The sequence below is a fragment of the Saimiri boliviensis genome, chromosome 6 (assembly GCF_048565385.1).
Source record: "Saimiri boliviensis isolate mSaiBol1 chromosome 6, mSaiBol1.pri, whole genome shotgun sequence".
NCBI lineage: Eukaryota > Metazoa > Chordata > Mammalia > Primates > Cebidae > Saimiri > Saimiri boliviensis.
The window spans coordinates 45493385-45514512 of NC_133454.1; the positions used below are offsets into that span (position 1 = coordinate 45493385).

General features: G+C 38.5%; 1 long non-coding RNA gene across 1 annotated transcript in view; it reads right to left on the reverse strand.

Moving 5' to 3' along the window:
- Nucleotides 1-6666: 6666 nt before the first annotated feature.
- LOC141584742 (uncharacterized) overlaps nucleotides 6667-21128 on the reverse strand; it is an 83271-nt gene continuing 68809 nt past the window's right edge. The window contains exons 4-6 of the long non-coding RNA XR_012517945.1: nucleotides 11948-12013; nucleotides 10340-10411; nucleotides 6667-7156 (exon numbers count right to left, since the gene is read on the reverse strand). This is a non-coding gene — a long non-coding RNA (uncharacterized LOC141584742). The remainder of the gene's footprint in view (nucleotides 7157-10339; nucleotides 10412-11947; nucleotides 12014-21128) is intronic.

Below are 21128 nucleotides of genomic sequence, written 5' to 3' on the forward strand. Positions count from 1 at the left end.
TCACAAGTTTGGACAAACAGGCTCCAACTCTTAAGGGGAAGTCAGTCAGATCACACAGCATGGGCAGGGAGGCAAGCAAGGAGCAGGGAGATCAGAAAAAACAGTGCTCGACTCAATTCAACATTCACTGGGCCACTTACCAAGCACCAGAAAAAGAAAAAAATTAAAGCCAAAGAGCTGGGCATTATTTCATGTATGGGGCCCTACAGGTGGGCAAGAGCCTGTCCATTTTCTTTTTATTTTTTCCTAATTACTATAGTCTTTCCATTTTAATGTGCTCTGTCTCTTTTGTTTCATTGTGATTGAACACACACACACACACACACACACACACACACACACACACACAAGTGTTCTGATTCTTGAATTACCCCCATATGCTTAGCACCGTAGCCTGCACACAGAGGGTACTTAAGCTGGTGAGGCAATACCCTTGACAAACATTCAGAAAGGCACATGCTGTAGTCACTCTGGAGTGAGACTGGGCCACAGATGGAGGATTCAGTCATGGTTAGCAGGTGCCCATAATTTAAATGGGTTTGACAGATTGACACATTGAAAATGTTTTAGGACAAAGTGGAGTTTATGACAAGATTGGGATCTGATTATGGTTGCACTTTATTGGTCCATTAACTGTAATACCTGTAATGCAGATATATTTAACTCAGGAAAACTTGGAGGAGCCTTTCTCTTCTCCTTTTTTATGTCAACTTAAACCTATTAAAGTAAGACAGATTGAAAAACTGGATCTGTGTCTTCTAGATACCACCTATCTGGCCTTCTCTGACAATTTTATCATAGCTATGGATCCCTTGGGGACCTATTTTTGAACTTTGAAATCATAGTCTATCTGCTACTCTTTTCTGAGTATCAAACATCTTTTAAGAAGTTTAAAGTTTTTTCCTATATTTTGTTTTTACTTTTATCAATATACATGCCTTTTCAGAAAAACTGTATACCAATTATATTAATGGGCACATATATTAAAACATATAATACACACATATATACTTACAGAGAAACACATTTAACTCAGAAAGACATTAGAATTTACTGTTTACCAATGAGAACACATGGACACAGGGAGAGGAACATCACATACCAGGGCCTGTCGAGGGGTAGGGGGCAACAAGAGAGAGAGCATTAGGACAAATACCTAATGCATGAAGGGCTTAAAACCTAAATGATGGGTTGATAGGTGCAGCAAACCACCATGGTATATGTATACCTATGTAACAAACCAGCACATTCTGCACACGTACCTGAGAACTTAAAGTTAAAAAAAAAGAAAAAAGAGAATTTACTGTTCACATTTTGCCACTATAATTTTAGAATGGTAACATTTTCTTGAGTTAGGTGATTGGAGACTGTTTATGTTATGTTTACATGATATAAAAATAATCATTTCAGAGAGAAATATATATAGGCAATGTGTGTGTGTGTGTGTGTGTGTGTATGTGTGTGTATGTATTTCAACTAGTCAACAAAGTTTGATTACCTTTCACATTTTAATTGTGTGTACAATATCATAAAAGGATTTAACATCAATATGAGCTCATTTCTTTGACCTATATTGTGGTTAAGAGCTCAAATAAACCTGTTCAAGGACAGATAGACTTACCCAAAGGGGCCAGTGATAAGCCATGTAATCGTTTGCCTGCTTGTAGTGATACATCCCCTTGAGAGACCGTGAACAGAGAAAAAGAATGGATTGTCTTAAAATGATTAGGGGAGACATGTTTCCCCACTTGAAGGGGAATTATCAGGGTGAATGATATTTTTAATGCTAAATTTTACTTGTTTATGTATCAATCATTATTGAACTCCTACTATAAACTAGGCATTTAGAATGCTAAGATGAACAAGACATTGTATCTGCTTACAAGAGCTACACTAGCAAACTGTAAAGCTAGCTGTGCACTAAATGTAAACATACAGTAGGGTTCTACCCCTCCAGGAACTCAAACTATGACTGAGCAATATGACAAGAGATTGAAAGACTCAGTGTTAGAGAACACTGGTATGAACCAGAGATTTTATAGAAGGTCACAGAGCATCCAGCTTGATGAGGAATGGAATGGCTGAGGAAGATGTCATTGGAGAGGTAGGACTTGAGCTGGACTTTGAAGATGGGCATCATTTGAACCAAGAAGAGAGTGAAGGTCATTTGAGGCAAGGAGAGGGCAAGAAGAAGGACACTGAATTTAAAAATGCACACTTTATGTTTGGAGGATAGAAAAAAGGTTAATATGGATGAAATATAGGAGTGCAGTATGAGATGAGGTTGAATGGGAAAAATGGCATCAAAAAAGAGAGGTCTTCATGATATGCTGAAGAATTTCGATTTGATTCATAGGCAATGGAAAGTTGCTCCATTTTCATCTGAATTGAGACTTTATGAACATTGTATTTTTCCCTGCTTTGTGATGACTACATTGCTTTTTTTAAAGGCAATAATTTCAGATTAAAGAAAGCATTAAAAATTAAATTAAACATATTTACTCTGTTATGAAAGATGTGAAGAGGAAAATGTCTGAAGACAATGGCTAAAGTAAAGCAGATTTTAATGAACTTCTTTTTCCCTTGTGTTCATTAATCCGTGTTTCTTTTATAAATAGGTGAATACAATATAACTAGAGAATAATTATAAGCTTCTGTAGAAATGTCCTAGAGAACCATTTGATTTAATTTCACCCACCACAACTCCCCACTCTTCTAATAATTTCTTCTGGGCTCTTCTATATTGGTGTGTTTCTGAGTCCAAAAAGAAAACAGATGAAATACTAGAGATTTAACAAAGAAGATTTCAACTCCCTGAAATTAGATTGCTAGGTCACTTTATTCCTTCTCCTGGCAACTCCAAGGAAATGAGTTTAAACACTATTTTATGAGCAAGATTATCCTTGTTTTGGAGTAAAGCATCTTTGGTGTATAATTTCCTGGTGGTTAGAAAAATTTATACTTTTTTAACTAATTGATTGTAATGTCTTTTTTATTTAATTTTGATATTTACCCAAGCTATTGGACGTAACTAGTAAATTTTTATTAAACCCAACCTGGTAGAGTTATGCTATATTGCTTAATTTGGTGGTTGATAGTAATGCTATGAATATTAATAATAGCTACTTATATTAAAAGTTTATTGAGTTATAGCTGCATCAAGCACTTTATCTGCTTTGTCTCATTTAATCCTCACAACCATCCTATAAATTATTATTAATTTTACATATGGAAAAACTATAGCTTGGAAAAGTTAATAGGCAATTCTTGCTTTGCAAGGTAGTAGAGACTATAAAAATAGCCATGCAAGCTGAAATCATGCAAAGTAATTATAATAATTGATAGGAAGCATTACTAGTGTTGTGTGATCTTTAAAATTTTTCTCAAAACATTAAAAACTGTTTTCAATGTATATGGAAATAAAAAATAGTAAAACTATATTTTAGTACATTTTCATTTAAGAGAAATGTTTTCTTTCTTTGAAAAACATTTTCAAGAGTAGTTTGAGCAATGCTCTCCTTCTTCTATGTCACTTATGATACAGAGTGAATCTCTTCTTGGTTCTTTGCAAAGTGTGATACTCTTTTCTGTGTTGGGATGAACTTTAAGCATTTCATCCTTTACTCCTCTAATGTTTTGAAATTACTCCAAGAGCTCCTTAGGGTGATGTTCTACTTCTTCTGGGACATGCTTTTTATTACTACCATTTTCCTCATTTATGTTTGTAAGTTCACCTTCCCAAAACCTCTCAGAATATATAACTGGAGGCTTTCTCAAACAGTGGCAGTGTCAATATTCCCAGAGTCAGCCTCCTTCTATAATTTCATTTATGCTCATTCACTTCTAAAGGCATTATTTTTGGCTTTTTGCTGCACTTTTATCTGCGTTGGTCAATTCCCTCTTTTGATTATCCATTTTTATAAGATGGATGCATGTGAGTTTATCACTAGGGGATCAGTAGGCTACACAACATGCTTTGCTGTCTTTGCCTGAACTGAATAGCACACACGCACACAGTGGTCAATCACCAACAGACTTGAAAAGAGGTGATGTTACTCATCACTGATCACACTGCCTGTCTGCTACCTAGTGATCTGTGGACTGCAGAGCTAGCGGCTAAGTTTTTACTCTACGCAATTACTCACAGTTAATATATACGGTAACTGAAATTTAAACCATGCAGTTGGGACACAGTATTAATTAACTAAATTATGGTAACTGAAATTACTGCATATTAGAATGCTGCAAAATAGAGCTGCCTGCAATTGCTTATGTGACAGTTGGTACTGACAAGGCCAAGATTTGAGTTCAAGTCTGCTTAGCTCCCAAGCCCATGCTTTGACTAATGCCTTGAAATTAATTAAGAAATGTACGCCTCCCTAGAGGTAGGCAGTTTTTTCTTTTTTCTTTTTTCTGGAGGAGATATTAATGGAGAATAAGTAGGGAGGAGACTGGGGTCAGGAGAGAAAACCAGAAACAAAGGAAAAGGAGAGAAACAGAAAGAGAAAACAAAGCAAAAAGCATGCAAGAACAAGGGAACAGAGATGGAAAGAGCAAATCAGAGTGACAAAAAGAGAAGGAGAAGAATGAATGAAGAGGAAAAGAATAGAGTTCAGATTCCCAGAACGGTGACTCACTGTTTATATGAAATGCCAGAACGCTGCTATTTACAAACTGTTCTCTGCCCTCTTTCCTTGCCTAAATTCCAAACTCCTTAACTACTAAAATGGTGCCATATTCATTTTTCATCTCATGTGTATCACACTACCTGACTCAATAGTACATATTATTAGATGAGCTTCAAAATTATAATATTGCCAACAGGTCATTTAAAATGATCTGTTATTTAATAATTTATCTAAGAATAAAAGTACATAATGTAAAATACTCACTTCAGTCATTTGCCAAAATAAATTTCTCATTATTAAAGGGGCAAATATAAAAATCAAAAGTGGTTCTTTGAAACAATATACAAGATTGATAGACTGATAGCTAGATTGACAAAGAAAAAAAAGAGAACATCCAAATGCGGCCAGAAATAACAAAAGTAACATTATAACTAATTCTACAGAAATACAAAGGATCTTTAGAAACTAGTATGAATACCTATGCAGGAAAACTAGAAAATTGAGAGGAAATGGATAAATTTCTGCAAACACACAAGTAACAAGTCTGCATGTATACTCCCAAATCAAAAATTAAAGTTGAAATTATTGGAAAAAATTTCAAATAAAACCAACAGATTTTAAGTTATATTCATTTTCAAAGAAATGGCAAAATCATAAATAAGAAATAAGCAACAGATTCAATTACATAAGTATTTAAAGCCCCAAGACAATGAGTAACATAACTACATTACAAAATAAAACAAGACCAAGAAAATACTTGCAGCAAACATAAAGTCTCATAGAAATTGACAAGAAAAGTATTGAGACCCAAAGGGTAAACAAACAAAGGATATGACAAGCCAATTCACACAAAATGAAATACACTTACTTAACAAACATTGGGAAAATGGTCTCTAAAACTACTAAAATTACAAACAAAAACAGGATATTGTAACATTAATGAATATTCTAAGCAAAAATTCTTAATCCTGGTCAATATATTTTTTAACTGTTATCTGATATGCTGATGGGGACAATTTAAATTTGTTCAACCCTCTTGAAAAGTAATTTGGTAATGTGTTTTATGAGATTTTAAAAAATTCATACAATTTAACCCAGTAAAATTACTCATAGGAACATCCTAAGGAAAGAATAAAATATGAAAAACACATGGGCATATTTCCATTTCAGAATCATTTACAAAATGAACTGACAATTACAGAACTGTATGAAATATTATGAAGCCATTATAAAAATAAAAACAAGGAAATGTTTATGGTAAAATGAAACAATAAAACAGAATAGAAAATTTTGTAGATGGCATTCTAAATATGTATTCTAAATACATATGACATCCTTAAAATGTAGGCATAAAAATAAAAAACAGAAGACGGTATGGCAAAATTAGAGTAGTTGATTGGAGGTCATCAAAATTTAGATTTTTTTAATCTTATAATTTTTCTAATTTTTTGTACTATCCATTTTTTAAATGGCATATTCTCACATCCTACAATCTCATGAGATCCATTTTGCCATAAGCTGACAATAACCACTTCTTGAGAAACTGGAACCAAGGAAACGATCAAGTGAAGAAATGTACCTTCAAGTAAATATGTAGCCATAGAGTATACCCCACAATAATCTTTTCCTATACCCTATCAAAACAATAATCTTTCCCAATACTTTTTCCTATGTCAAAAGACTAGAAACTAAGTTACAGACAAAAATGAAGCCCCTGTTTTTTAAACTTCCTAAGACGACTCAACATAATACCCAAAATGGATTTTTTGTGATCATATTTAAGCCATTTGAAGTCGCAGCTTCATGCCTTTCATCACTGAGCTAGTTATTCCAAACAGATATTTACACTTTGCCTCAAATTAAACCCTATTACTAACCACTGATCAAACTATTTCCTCTGGATAATCTTGTAAATACCAAATAAAAATGGTGATACAGCTTGATAATGTGATAGATACCCAAATCGCCTGCTTGCTGGCTTAGTAATGAATGGAAATAAAATGCACAGAGCTACCACATAAAAATATTCTGCTACATGTTATGTTTGCAATCAACTGTTTTATTATCCCCTGGTGCCTTAGAGTTTCGTGTTATTAATATCAATATATTTCCATCAGTTGAATCAATAAAGACATGTTATAATTCATGTTTCATGCTCAGTCTTGAGGAGAACAGAAAAACAGACAGAATAAAAAACGACTGGCATTTCTTCTGTTCTAATCTGAGTCATTATGGTGGCTGTGGGGTTGTTATCCCAGCAGTTCTTCCCTCCCTTCACAGCATGCTGGCGTGTGCTGCCCCCGCCATTCTGCGGGCTCCCATCATGAGCTGCAGGATGGCAGACAAAACCATGTTTTCTGGGGGTCAAAAGGCTGAGCCCTGTCAGGATCTTCCCTTCAAAAGATTATTCGGCTACAGCAGAAGAAAGATGTGGAGGCAGTTCTTCTTGCCCTTTGGGAGAGGAAAGACAATCTCTCCTTCCACCAGCAGAGAGATGGAGCTCTTACCTCTTCTCCCTGTGGGTAGAGCTCAGAGGCAAGCACAGCCAAGCATCAGAAAGCTGGCTTGTGGGCTGCCCAGCTGGACAAATAGAAAATCACTGTACAATGTGTTAAGTGTCATAATTAGGATGGTGAAGGGCGTTTCATGAGCCTGTGGAAACAGTGCCTAACTTGGTCCTAGAGAAGATTTCCCAAAGGAGGTGCAAAACAAATGGAGACATTAAAAATGAGAAGAAGTTAGCCAGACGAATTGGAGGAAGAGGGGCCTAGAGAGAAATGTACTGAGCAAATCATTCACACAGAGGAAGATAAAGCTGACAAATCCTTTATCCATATGGATAGTAACTAAGAGCATGTGAGGGAGACAAATAATAGATATTTGATAGGTGGTACAACAAAAAAACAAAACATAGTAGGAAAGAGAATATGGGGACAGATGTTTTATATAAAATCATCATGGAAGACAGCTCTGAGGAGGTGACATTTTAAAACAAACCTCTGAATGGAGGGAGGGAGGTAGACATGCATTGACTTTGTGATTAATGGAAATGAAATGCATGGAACTTCCACAGTAAAATATTGTGAGCCAAGAGCCTTCCAAGACAAGGGAACAAAAAGTGCTGTTCTGAAGCAATAGCACATGTTGGCTATGTTGAAGGAACAGTATGAAGACCAATGTGGCAGACACAGAGGTAAGAAATGATATGGATTGTATAGGGTCTTGTAGACATTGATTAAAACTCTTTCAAAACATAGCTTTGGCTGCTGTTTTTTTTTTAAAAAAAAAAAGTGTGGTGTGAAACATAAGAGAAAATGAAGTGACAGGCTTAGACACATTTGCAACATCATACAACAAGGGTGATGGCTTGGATTAAGGTTGCAGTAGGGAAGCTCACATTTAGGTTATATTTTCAAGGTGCAAATGATGGGGTTTGCTGATGAGTAGAAAGGTAGATATGGGGGCAAGTCTGAGGAAAACAATGTCAAGGTTTATAACCTAAACAACTGAGTGAGTGGTGATATAATTGAAATTAGATAAACATAGAAGGAGAAACAGAATTGGGACTAGTGGGAGCAGAACTGGAAATCCTGAGTTCCATGTTAAGAAAATGAGGCTGGAGATGCTAGTCAGATAATCAAGAATTCAGCTACTTTTTAGTAGATATGAATTTGGAATTCAGGGGGAAAGTCAAGGCAAGGTGTACACATCTGGAAGCTATCAGAATAAAGAGAATATTTAGAGAAATGGACCTGAATGTAAGAGGAGAAGATATCTGAGAAATGAGCCCTAGCCCATTCCAACTTCACTTAGAAGTTGGAAAGAGAATGAGGTTTGAACAAAGGAACATGAAAATAAGTAGCCAATAATAATAGGGTAAAAACCAAAAGAGTATGGTGTCCTAGACATCAAGTGAAGAAAGTGAAAACAAGGGATTATCAATTGAGTCACGTGCCTCTAAGACAACGATTGAGAATTGACTACTGGATTTAGCAACATGGAGGTCTTTGGTAATCTTTGCAATTTTGTTGAAGTAATGGGGACAAAAGTTTGACTAGATTGAAAACATGGGAGAAAAGGAAGTGGACAGAGTGAATATAGATAATTTGGGGACTTTTTTTGCAATAATGAAGAGAAAAATAAAATAATAGATGAAAATGTTTGGTCTAGACAATATGTTTTGTAAGGCAGAAAATACTGTAAAATACTTGATTGACGAAAGTAGTCAGGAGAAACTGTCAAGGGAAATTGATGGCACAAGAAAGATGGGAGAGTTGAGGAAGCAAAGTCTTTATTAGGATGATGGGGGATGGGATCTGGGGCATAAGAAGACAGGCAAAACCTAGATGGGAGCAAGACTCGTGCCATAGTGCTGGAGGAAAAGGCAGAATTTACAGGCACAGAAGTGCAGATGTGGATAGAGCAGAGACCATTAGTTCACTGAGAGAAAGAAAAGTAGTGAGACTGGAGACTGGAGTGTATAGAGGATGGTTGTTGAATGGATGCATGACATCTTCAGTTAACTCAAAAGGAGTTTGAGATGTTGATTTTACATGATCATGACTTAGATTTAAAAGAACCACCTGGCTGTAATCCCAGCACTTTGGGAGGCCGAGGTGGGTGGATCACGAGGTCAAGAGATCGAGATCATCCTGGTCAACATGGTGAAAACTCGTCTCTACTAAAAATACAAAAAATTAGCAGGGCATGGTGACGCGGCCTGTAGTCCCCGCTACTCGGGAGGCTGAGGCAGGAGAATTGCCTGAACCCAGGAGGCGGAGGTTGCAGTGAGCCGAGATCGCGCCATCACACTCCAGCCTGGGTAACAAGAGCGAAACCCCATTTCAAAAAAAAAAAAAAAAAAAAAAAGAACCACTTGGAGGAATTTCCTAATGTGCTTGAAATGAAATAATTGTACAGTCTCTCAGCATATCTGCTTTAAATAATAACAAGAATGCCTAACATGTGCCATGTGTCAGGCACTACCCAAGTATTTTGCATGCATTAACCTATTTAATCCTTGCAACAATTCTAGGTGGTAAGTACTACTATTATTCTCATTTTGCAAGGAAGAAAACAGAGGCATACAGAGATCACATAACTTAACACAAAAGTCACACAGCTAGAAAATGACAGAGCTGGGATTTCAACTCAGAAAGTCTGATACGAGAGCCCATGTTCTCAATCATGTGCTATATTTCCCTTCTGATAAGCAGCCATCTCAAGGTGTAAGTTCTGTTAAATCTCTTTATAAAAGTAATGAGCCTTTGTGGTCACCTCTTTGCTGCATGACCTGCACAGGTTTATAAAGTGTGACTGGGAGAGGGCCATCTAAAGCCAAAGAATAAAATGTATCTGGGATAAACAAGAACAGACAGGAATTTGAAAATCAGACTGGGAGAGGGGCAAGTACAGGGACATTGGGAGAATATACTAGGAAGTCTGGCCATCCAGCTTTCCCAGGTCTGGTGAAGAAGTGTTTGATCAGGCCAACACGTGGTCCCGCTCCTGAGAGTTCATGCTTTTACCTCCTGGGCCTTGCTGTCTCCTCTGTGCACCTCCTTTAACAGCTGCACTGACTGAAGGACACTAAGTGACCCAGAACAGGGGCTCACACACCAAGCTTTTCCAGAGCCAACTGTCTAAGCATCTAACCAAGCCATTGGGCCCGACAGGCAAACATGACTACAGCATAAACAGCCAGCACTCACCATGTTCTCTCTGTATTTTCCAGACTTCTGTAGAGTTAGGATGAAACTACAATCTGAGATCTGGCCAGTGGGCTGTAAGTGGAAGTGACAGTGGCATGTATCAGTCCCAACCCAATACAGTTTAGAGTTGTTCTGCCTCCTCCATTTCCCTTTTCCTTCCTGGAAGAACACAGAGGTCCTTTATTTCAGATGATGTATCCAGTTACTGATGGAAAAGGGCCAGCTAACCCACATCAGATTTTATGTGAATGAGAAATATACTTCTGCTTAATGAGGCTACAGAGGCTTTGGAGAGCTGACTGTTGAGGCAGTTATCATTAATTTCCTCAATTAATAAAGCAGGCAAGTGACTTTCAGTCACCAATGCTGTTCCCAGGGGCCTAGGCTGTGGCCTCTGATGGAGTAGGTGGTAGGGAAAAGAAAGGTTGAGCCCAGAATTCATTCAACTGGCCTGTCATGGTGGCAGAAAGGAGAAAGGGGCTTTGATTAAAGGCTATTTTGTTGACAGAAAGGGAAATTGCCTCAAGGTAGCATAAGGAAAAAGAAGAGCTAGAGAAATGAGGAAATTACTCTGTAGAAATAGTAGTTCTCTAGAAATAGAAAACTACTATTCTAAGGGTAATACTTCTCAGGGCCATCTAAAGCCAAAGAATAAAATGTATCTGGGATAAACAAGAACAGACAGGAATTTGAAAATCAGAGAAGCTATCCATTCTCAGGAATCACATGGTCTCTCCTTTTTCTGGTTTTCCTTCTCCTCTTTTGGCCTGGCTTTATCTGATTGCACTCGACTCTGCTTGGATACATGATTCTGATCCTATGTGATCTTTCATGAGTGTCTGCCACCATCCCAGTGGCTCAATCCCAAGCTATCTTGATTCCAAATTCCTTTGGAGAGAATGGCATTGGTTCAGCCTGTGCTTGATCCTGAATTAGGTGGCTATGATCTTCACCAAGTTCAATTAGAACTGGCCACAAGGACGGATCTCATGACCTCAGAAGTGGCTGTGAGGGATGGGGTTGGGCAATATCAGATCAGGGACTGAACTGAGACCTTAAAACAGGTCTACTATAGAGGGGAATTTCTAGAAGGCTTTATGACAGAATTGCTAAAACACCTAAGTAGTTAAAGGAGGCATTATGGAGAGGAAAAGTACAGTATAAGTAGAAAGAAAAAGAATATCAGGCCAGAAGGAGGAGTGAATGCAGAAGTGAACCCCAAGTCAGAGCTGGCTTCAAGACTCAGGCCAGGCAAACAGCTGCAGAGGGCGCCGATCTGCCATGCACGTGAAAGAGTCACTGAAACACGTTGGAAATAGAGTGCCAGTTAATTCAGGCTTCTGCGCATGGCATCACCAGAGAAATATAAATTGGTTCTCCTTCCACTGATCTAGCAAACATCCTCAGATATACAAAATATGTAGACATTTCTTACTAGGGCTGCATGTCTCTGTTGGCATTTCTGCAAGTTACACAGAGCAGCTACACCTCCAAACCAGCACACTGACAGATGCCTGAGGTTAACTCTCAGAGTCAGCAACACTTTAAAGTGGTTTGATGCCTAACATAGAACTATTTAGCAAAAACAAAGGGTTTATTTTTATATACATGTCAAATTCTGTAATATGTCTCCCTAGGAAGACACTGTTGCTTCAGGAAATCACAAAAAGAGAGCTGAAAAGAGAACAGAACTATAGAAAAGTGTTTTTGTAGAACTGTTTTCACAACACTGGTTCTGCTTGTGCCAGCTGAAATGAGTAAGTAAACATGTTTCAAAATAAAGTATGTGTTAATAGAAAATCAGTTTATCATCATCTCCATTAAATACTTAGAGTCTATTGGCTGGAAGCGATGCCACATTATTAGTCTGTCTGGTAAGCATCTTAATTCAGCTTTGATTGAGCCTGTGCAAAAACTGGAAATAAGTCAGTGTCCAGTCCTCAGCGATCATGCCAATCATGATGAAACCCAAATTACCCAGAAAAGCAATGACGACAAAAAAAAAAAAAAAAAAAAGCCAGATGGTGATTGACAAATGGTACGGCATAAAGCATCAACACCCAATGTACCCTGAAGACTCCAACAAAGGAAAAGAAAGAGAACACTTATTGAGAGCTTCTTTCTACATAGTTAATAACTTAATCCTGTAATCATACTTAAAGTCAGGCTTAAAGACAAACTTTATGAATGAAGGGAAAAAAATAGCATTTCAATAAACTGTGACACACTTTCTCTTAGTCCTCACTTCTTCACATGGTAAACAAAAATCAAAAACATTTCCACAGTACAAGAATAAACTTCCACAGACATTTAAATGACAGTTTCTTTTCGACATAGTGCATTACAGTTTTCCTGTTTTCTCTTTCTAGGACTTTTACCACCCCCTACCTGGTGTTACCTTGATGCTGCTATTCATTGCATCAATTGCTGAGAATTTGTTAAGTTAAAGAAAACTATTCATGGAGACTCTACTGTGTGTAGAATAGTATGGTAGGTATTACAGGGACTATAATGTTGAACCAGAGTTTAGCATCTAACATGGAAAAATCATATCTTAGGCACAGCTAGGAGGGGGACTATGGTGCAGAAGTGAACAAATGCCCACGGTAGGAGAGAACAGAGGTCCAGGACAGCAGCAAGAAAAGAGGACCCTAAGAAAATGCTCCTTAGAGGATTGATGCTGGCCAAGTCAGCCCCTAGGATCAGGAAAGGCCAGTGGAATGACAAATATCCAGCTAGACAGAGGGAAAAGAACTCAAAGGAATTTGACAGCAGATGAAAGTCACACATGAAGAAATAAAGGAGGAAGGGCTGGGAACTGGGAACTGATCCTCAGGGAAGGGGCTTGGGGAAGCCACAGGCAGGAATTTTCTAGGCTGTGGATGCCATAGACTGTGACCAGAGAAGCCCAGGAGCCTGGGACAGAACCTTGGAGAATGCTGTCATGCAGGGGGCACAAGGACAAATAAGTCACAGTGAAGAGGCAATGAAAAGGACCTCAGGATATTGCAGTGTCACAGAAACTAAATGGAGGACAGTTTGAAGGAGGAGGTATTGGTCACCAGAAAGCATGCAGAAAAAAACCACCAAGTGCCAATTAGGAAGCTCTGAGAGACCTGAAAAGCCCTGGTGAAGGACAGCTAAAAGCATTGCCTAAGCAGTTCTTTGTGCCTTGAATAGACAATTCTGGCAGGTTTGCATGAAGGGCATCTTCATGGCAAATACCACACTCATATATGATGAATCACATTTTCTTTCTGAGAGTCAGTACACATGACTCCCAAATGGTATGAATGTAAGTCATTTTTAATTTCGACAGGTACTCGACTGTGTTTCCAAACAGAATGCGAATTTTTTTTCTAACCTTGCTTTTGTGGGAGCTCAAAGTCACTCCCTGAATTTAATTCTTTTTTGTGATCAATTATTTTATGACAAGGAGATGTCTAAATTTCCTTTTGGATCGGCTGCAGGAATCAGGCCTACAAAACAGCAACAAAGTAGCTGAGGACCTGCAAGAAATGAGACAGGGCTAACCACTGTCATGAGTGAGGGACACAGTTACCAGGTTGTTCAGTCTCAACACATAGCACCTGTAGACACAGCTAAAAGGCAGCCTGAGTGGGTAGTGGGGTGTAAAATATCAAAGTCCCAGGAAAACCCCACATGAAAAAGAGTGAGCACTCCTCCTTTTGTCTTTTGATATAAGAGTTATAAAGAATTTTTCAAAAGGTCTTGTCTTTGCCAATTATACTTCATGTCATACCTGTATTTTAAAAAGATTTAGAAGCTCTAAGTTTGAAACCTTGCCCTATGACTTCCTAGCTGTGTCCTTTTAGGCAAATCTATTTACCTCTTCTGTGAACCTCATCTATAAACAGGAATAAGTCGCCCCCATTTTGCAGGTAGGGCTTACAGCTCCTGCATGTAAAATATCTTGCATAAGCAGATGCTCAATAAATAATGGTATTACCATTATTATTGACAAGTGGATCTTCACCTCTCCAGCTCTTGTAAATACAACAGTTCAACCAAGGAGAGCACTACAGCCTGGTAGAAAATAGGACTTTAATACTAGGTTGTTTGCCAAATTTATGCAAAAGAGCGGGGGCGTGACAGACCAATTAAGCCTGGAGCTTAACACATCACTCATAGATAATGCCAAAGGAGGATCATAGCCCAGTGGCCCACAGTTCAGTTCCCAGAATGCCAAGTCTGTGAGTCAGTCTTTGATACATCTCTCCTAGGGATTAAAAAAAGTTAAGAAAGAAAGAACAAAAGGCCTGAACTACTAAACCATTAAAGGGGAGCTGGGGGTAAGATGAATCCCACGTCCATTGAAGAAAGTTGAATTAAAGAAGCAGTTGAAGTATGAAATTCAGCCAAGAGAAAAGAGAATAAAATCTCAAGATCCCTTTCAGGGTCGACTGTGTCCAATCACTAGGGCATGAATTGTGCTGTGTATGTTCTGCTTTTTTAAGCCAGGTATGAGCTTCAGAGGTATAATTTGCTAAAAAAGTGAGAGAAAAATGACAGTTTTTGAAAGCTGATCATGCACTCAGGCTGTTGACATTTGCTCTGTGTTTTTTTATACCACTATCTGAGAACCATGAGTATTTCTCACTATAAATGCCTGAGTGGATGTACTATGTCTGCTGCCTTTAGAGATCAGAGTTAACTTAAATTACCCAGGGCTTAAATGGGAGCCAGTGTGGAGAACAGCAGTCAGCTAGATTTCAAAGTCCAGCTTGGAGTTTACAATCCCTTTAGCCCTAAGGGATGCTGACTAAAAAGTACTGAGCAAGACTGGTGGATGCCTCAGAGGATAAATCTGAGAACAAAACATGTTGGAGAAGAGAAACAGAAAGAATATAGATATTAGTCCATGTGATTCAGTTACAAGTGAAAAAAATCTGCTTGAGATAGACAAAGAAAAGCAGACTTACTAAAATGGATTAACACAAGTCAAGGAATAGCCACTCTAGAGCCACCACACCCTGGGACAGACAGCATTGCAGCAGGCATTTGTGGACCATCCTGCTGGACAGGACCAAGCTCTCAATGCCCAGTATCTATGCACCTCAGTGAAACTGTGCCTCATAGGGTTAAATAGACCAAAGAGCAGGGTTAAAGGAGACTGGTGACTAACAAAATTTATGAGCTTGTTTTTCAGGATGTCTACTTAATAAAACCATAGGGCCAGTTGAAGCTAGCCAGAATCAATATGTCTGACTGGAGCTTGTACACCAAGATTTGCCTACCTAGTGGGTGAACTATGGACATCACAGCTCAAATTTTCCATCACATGTTCGACATCAACCTCCCTCTTAATTTACATGTTCAACCCATGAAGAGATATAACAGGATAACTATACATGCCCAAGAGACTTTTCTAACTTCCCTTTACCCTCCAGCAATCCTTAACCAACCCAAGACCCTCCTCCTAAAACTGCTGCCCTTAAAAACACAACTTGTGAGCTGAGGAAGGAAGACAGATTTGAGCCCATCTTCTGTCACCTTGCTCAGTCATCTTGCAATAAACCTTTCTCTCTACAAAAAGCAAATGCTGCAGTGTTTAGCTTTCAGTTGCACGTGGGCTAATGGACCCAGTTCGGTTAGGTAACGTCAGTTTTGACAAACCAAAGTGCGTATTTGGCTGAGATGTGTCAGGGGAGGAATGTCCTGAGAAAAACATGGTTTTATCAGGCACTTTCCCTGAGCATAAGTGTCTCCCAAACAACTTTGCTTGTTCACCATGTAGAAGAATGAAGGAAGAGATGGGACAGGAAACAGGACTCCTCCATTGACAGGGTGTTTCCAGCAACTGACAGGTATTTATGGCATGGACTTTTATCTAAAATGGCATTTAAGAGACAAGAAAGGTAGAAACGACCCATGTCCATCAATGGATGGATGTGGGAAACATGATGAATGCATGTAATGGAATATTATTCCACTTTAAAAGGAAGGAAATTCTGACATAGCCTACAACATGAATGAACCTTGAGAACGTTATGCTAAGTGAAATAAACCAGTCACAAAAAGATAAATACTGTATGATTCCATTTATGTGAGGTACTTAGAGTAGTCACATTCATAGATACAGAAAGTAAGTAGAATGGTGGTTGCCAGAGGCTGAGGGCAGTCAAGAATAGGGAGATTGTGTTCAATGGGTACAAAATTTCAGTTTGGGAAGATGAGAAAATTCAAGAAAGAGATGGCAGTGATGGTTGCACAATAATGTGAGTGTTTTTAATGCCACTGAACTGTACACCTAAAATGGGCTCAAATGATAAATATGTATATTTACCATAATATAAAAAGCAAAAAAAGAAAAAGAAAACCAATATATATTACAAGAAAGAAGCAAGCAAATAAAGAGAAAGCACATGAATGTTTATATCTGAATTATTTCATAATAATAATGTTTCCATAGTGAAACAGCAAATGTTCTCAGGTCTACAGAAACCTGTCACTGTACCCTTTGTTTAAATCCAGGCATGAGTCATTTAAGAGTTTGCATATGCCATTCATTTCTTTTTTTTTTTAATTATGTTTTCTTTTGTCCCCAAAAGAGCCAATCAAGTACCCTGCAAGAAAAAGCATCAGCATTTGAGTATCTGTCAAACAGAAAGCCTGAAAGCTAAGTAACTACAGCACCAAGTGAGACCTTCTGCCTTACTCTTTCTTTTCCCCATCACAATCCTGAAAAATACAGAGGCCTAAAGCAACAGAAGAAGGAGCAGGACAGGTTTCAGGCTCTGATCTGAAGGCAAGGAAAATTGCAGTAGAAATTGAAGTTTTTATGCAATATTAGACAGGACTTCTTAACATGAGACTTTTAGATGTCAGGAAGTGGTAAGAATAGCTAGAACATGTGCCTAAACCATTAGTGAGGGGTGGGAAGAGGAGTTTCAGCACATCATATTTAAAAGGCAATATTGAGAAAAAAAATACTTGCTTCTTACTTGCACCCTACTAAATGCAGCTGGCTCAATAGCAGGTTAAGCCCATATTAAATCTTTATCATGATCCTAAAGAGATAGAGATTATCCTCTTCCCATGTAAGGAAATCAATATTCAAATGTCAAGGAATTCATCCAAGGTCCTATTAAGTTAAAGGATCAGGGTCTAAAGCCTACAGAGTTCTCTGTGTGCTGTGCTACCTATTGTAATATGCTTAATGTATACAAATACTCTTAATACACCAGTAGATGAATGTGGAAAAGACAGAATGTAATGACACTTTCTTTTGGAAGGTTTGCTAGGAAGGAACTCACAGTGACTGAGGAAACATGATGCTGCAAAGGATATCAGTTTGACCTCCAAAATGAGGTTTTCTGGAAGGCAGGCTCTGAGAGACACCAGCATTAAGCCAAGGATTTAAGGAAGTTCATTGCAATTGCACTGCCAGTATTTATAAGTTTTAACTTTGAATTCCCCCATCCTCATTTAGTGGGTGAAGTACATAATGGCTGGTGCTTTGTAAATTTTTATGGCTAGAGCGACGGATGGCCTAAACAACTTGCAGTCTGCTCTATCCATTCATTAACTCTGAACTACATATTTCCCAGGTTCAACTCTGAACTTAGGTATTTCAAATAGAGGACAGATTTCTCCTCGTTCTCCAGGCTGCTATATTTAAAGCCCTCACCTCCTGAATCCTCACTTTCCCCTCTTTAGATGTCAATGATAGCCCCATCCACTCTAGAAAACTACTATGGAGGAGGGAGAAAAAAATTAAGACTATTATGACAATTTTTTTGTCCTTCAACTGCCTCCTCTGTGTCATTCTGCCTGTGCATGGGGGTAGCATCCCATATACCAATTCTGTTAAATTCAGATTTCTTAAAGGCTGTTTCAAACAGCCTGTAGGTGTTCCTTCTCCTGACACGTCACCTATCTCTTCTTAGTAACTGTGTTCGGTTCTATTTTTTTTCCCTACATAGCTAATAAAAGATCCACGAAACAAAAAGTCTTTCAAAAGACATCTCCACCTAGGTCAGCTATACACGGCTACCAGTCAGCATCAGGAATTCATGTCTTCTGATCCTGCTACAGTTAAGGCCAGTGGTTCTTGACCCTGAATGCTCAGTAGAATCACCTGGGAAAATACTAAAACATACCAGACATCACCCAAGACTCATTAAATTGGAAATTCTGGAGAAGTCATTCAGGCATTGGTAAATTGTAAGTCCTCCCAAGGTTCTTCTAACATAAAACCAGTATTGCAAACCAGTTTTCAAGGCCATGGCAACTCAAAGGGCAACTGAAGACCAGTGCTGGTCAGTGAACTTTGTTACCATTTGAGACAAGATAAGTTCATGCCAGCATCAAGCATATCATTACACACATTTTGGTTCAGCTGTCACTTTTTTTTAATAGCAAGTTTTAATAGCAAGAATGTCTCAATGAAAGAAGCAGTGCATTGATTTACTCTCTGGCAAAAGCTCCTTAGCTTGTCACTGATATACAACAAAGAATTTGAAGGCTAATTTATTTGGATAGCCCTTCTGTAAGTCTTTTTGGCATATTCAGGTATCTCCAAGATTCTATTTCTGTAGCCTCTTTGGATACTGAGCATTAACTTCCAACATTTATTGTTATGGTTCTGAGTACTATGAACCAATGAGGTTATCAATGTCCCTGAACTCTCTAGCATCACTTTACAAGGTTTGAACTTCTTCTGCCATTGAATGCATATTATTCAATGGATTATTAAAATGTGTAGAAGACCAAATTACCCAGATACTGGGCCACTGGAGAATCTGTGAAGGGCTTTGAAGTGTTTGAGACTTCAGGGATTCCAGTTCAATGGCAATAGGCATTTTCTGCTTCTCCTCCACTCTCCCAAACTTTGTTCTCTCCCCTCTATTCTCTTCTACTCATGGTCATCTTGGAGGGTATAAAGGAAGTCACTGATCAATATAGAAAAATATGGAAAGCCTCAGGACAGGCCCTTCCCCTCTACTCCCAAACCAGGGCCATTGCTCCAAAGACATTCTTTCTTCTGGATCCTGAAAGTCATGTAAGGTGAAGGGAGTGTCTCAAAACAGTCTGTAGGTGTTCCAGGTGAGGCTGAAAATATTCCCAGAATGTATTAAACTTAATGATCTGACACTTTAAATAGAAGAACAGAGTAAAATACTGTAGGAATCAGAATCAAGATAAGCATTTTGTGGGGAAAAAGAGAAAGTGCAAATAGACATTTAAGATCTCCTTAGAAAGCGGCATAAGAATATACGGTGTTTGATTTTCTGCTCTGTTCTCACTCATAGGCGGGTGTTGAACAATGAGAACACATGGACACAGGGAGGGGAGCACTACACACTGGGGTCCGTTGGGGGGAAATGGGGGAGGGGGGGTGGGGAGGTGGGAAGAGATAGCATGGGGAGAAATGACAGATACAGGTGAGGGGACGGAAGGCAGCAAACCACACTGCCATGTGTGTACCTATGCAACAATCTTGCATGTTCATCACATGTACCCCAAAACCTAAAATGCAATTAAAAAAAAGAAAAAAAAAAGAAAGCGGCATAAGAAAAGAAAGATGTCTGCATTTCAAACGAGACCTCATTTTATATCCCACATCTCTCTATATATATTAGACAGTGTTTTCAACATATTCATACATGAGTTTCTACATTTACAAATAGGTCACAGAGCATTTGCGACCAGATTCTGGGGAGGTTTACATGCGGTAATGTATGTACAAACACTTAGCCCAGTGCATAGCACCAGTAATTCTGTGTTCATTCATTCATCCCATTCAACAGGCATCTATTGTCAGGCACTGTGTGAGGCACGAAGCATCTGGTGGAGGAAAAAACAAACATTACTACTGCCCTCACAGGGCTTAGAGTCACATGGAGACACAGAGAGGAATTGTAAAATCATAGATATGAATGTATAAATAGACATAAAATGCAAATGGAAACAAGTTAGTATGAGCAAACACAATGGAGACATCTTATCTCATTCAGGAATAGGAAGCATTTTCCTTATAAAGTCATGTTTAAGCCTAACTCTGAAGGAGTTCACTGGGTATGATGTAGGGGAGGAGACTTAATAGAACAAAAAATAAGAAGGAAAATTTTAGTGATGATATTAACTCAATATAAATCAGCCTAAATCAAAAAGGAATATACTGACTGATGTAAATGAGAAATCTGAGATCTGGCACTGGCTTACAGCACTGATTCAAACTTATGTCACCAATCATCTGGCTTTTTTCCCCATATCCTGACCCACTTCTCCTTTGTATTAGCTTCATTCTCAGACAGGCTTTCTCCACCCCACTATAAAACATACTGAACATAGAATATACCTGAAAGCTGTTGTCTCAAATGATGGGAAGTCCTCTTTCTCCTAGAATTCATATTGATAGACAAAGTAGGGGTTCTCACTGACACACACTTGGCATATAACGTCCAAGTCTGAACCAATCACTGGAGTACCTTGATGTGGCAGGTTGGGCCACATCCTCCTCTTGTGAGGGGAAGATGGGAGGATGGAGCCAAGTAACAGAAATCCCAACAGACCAAGGAGAGGCATTTTAGAAAGTAAGGGTAGGGGATGAACAGAAAAGGGACTCACAGATGTCTAATACATGTCGACTGATGTAATATTGAACATAAAAGCAACAGGAAACAACTTAAGGCTTTTAAACAATGGGGTGAAGTAATCATATCTGCACTTTGATACAAATCACCTGAACTGTAATGTGTCGGCAAATTGGAGGTGGCATAACAGATGTGGGAAGATCAATTAGGTTCCTTCAGACTGAGGATGA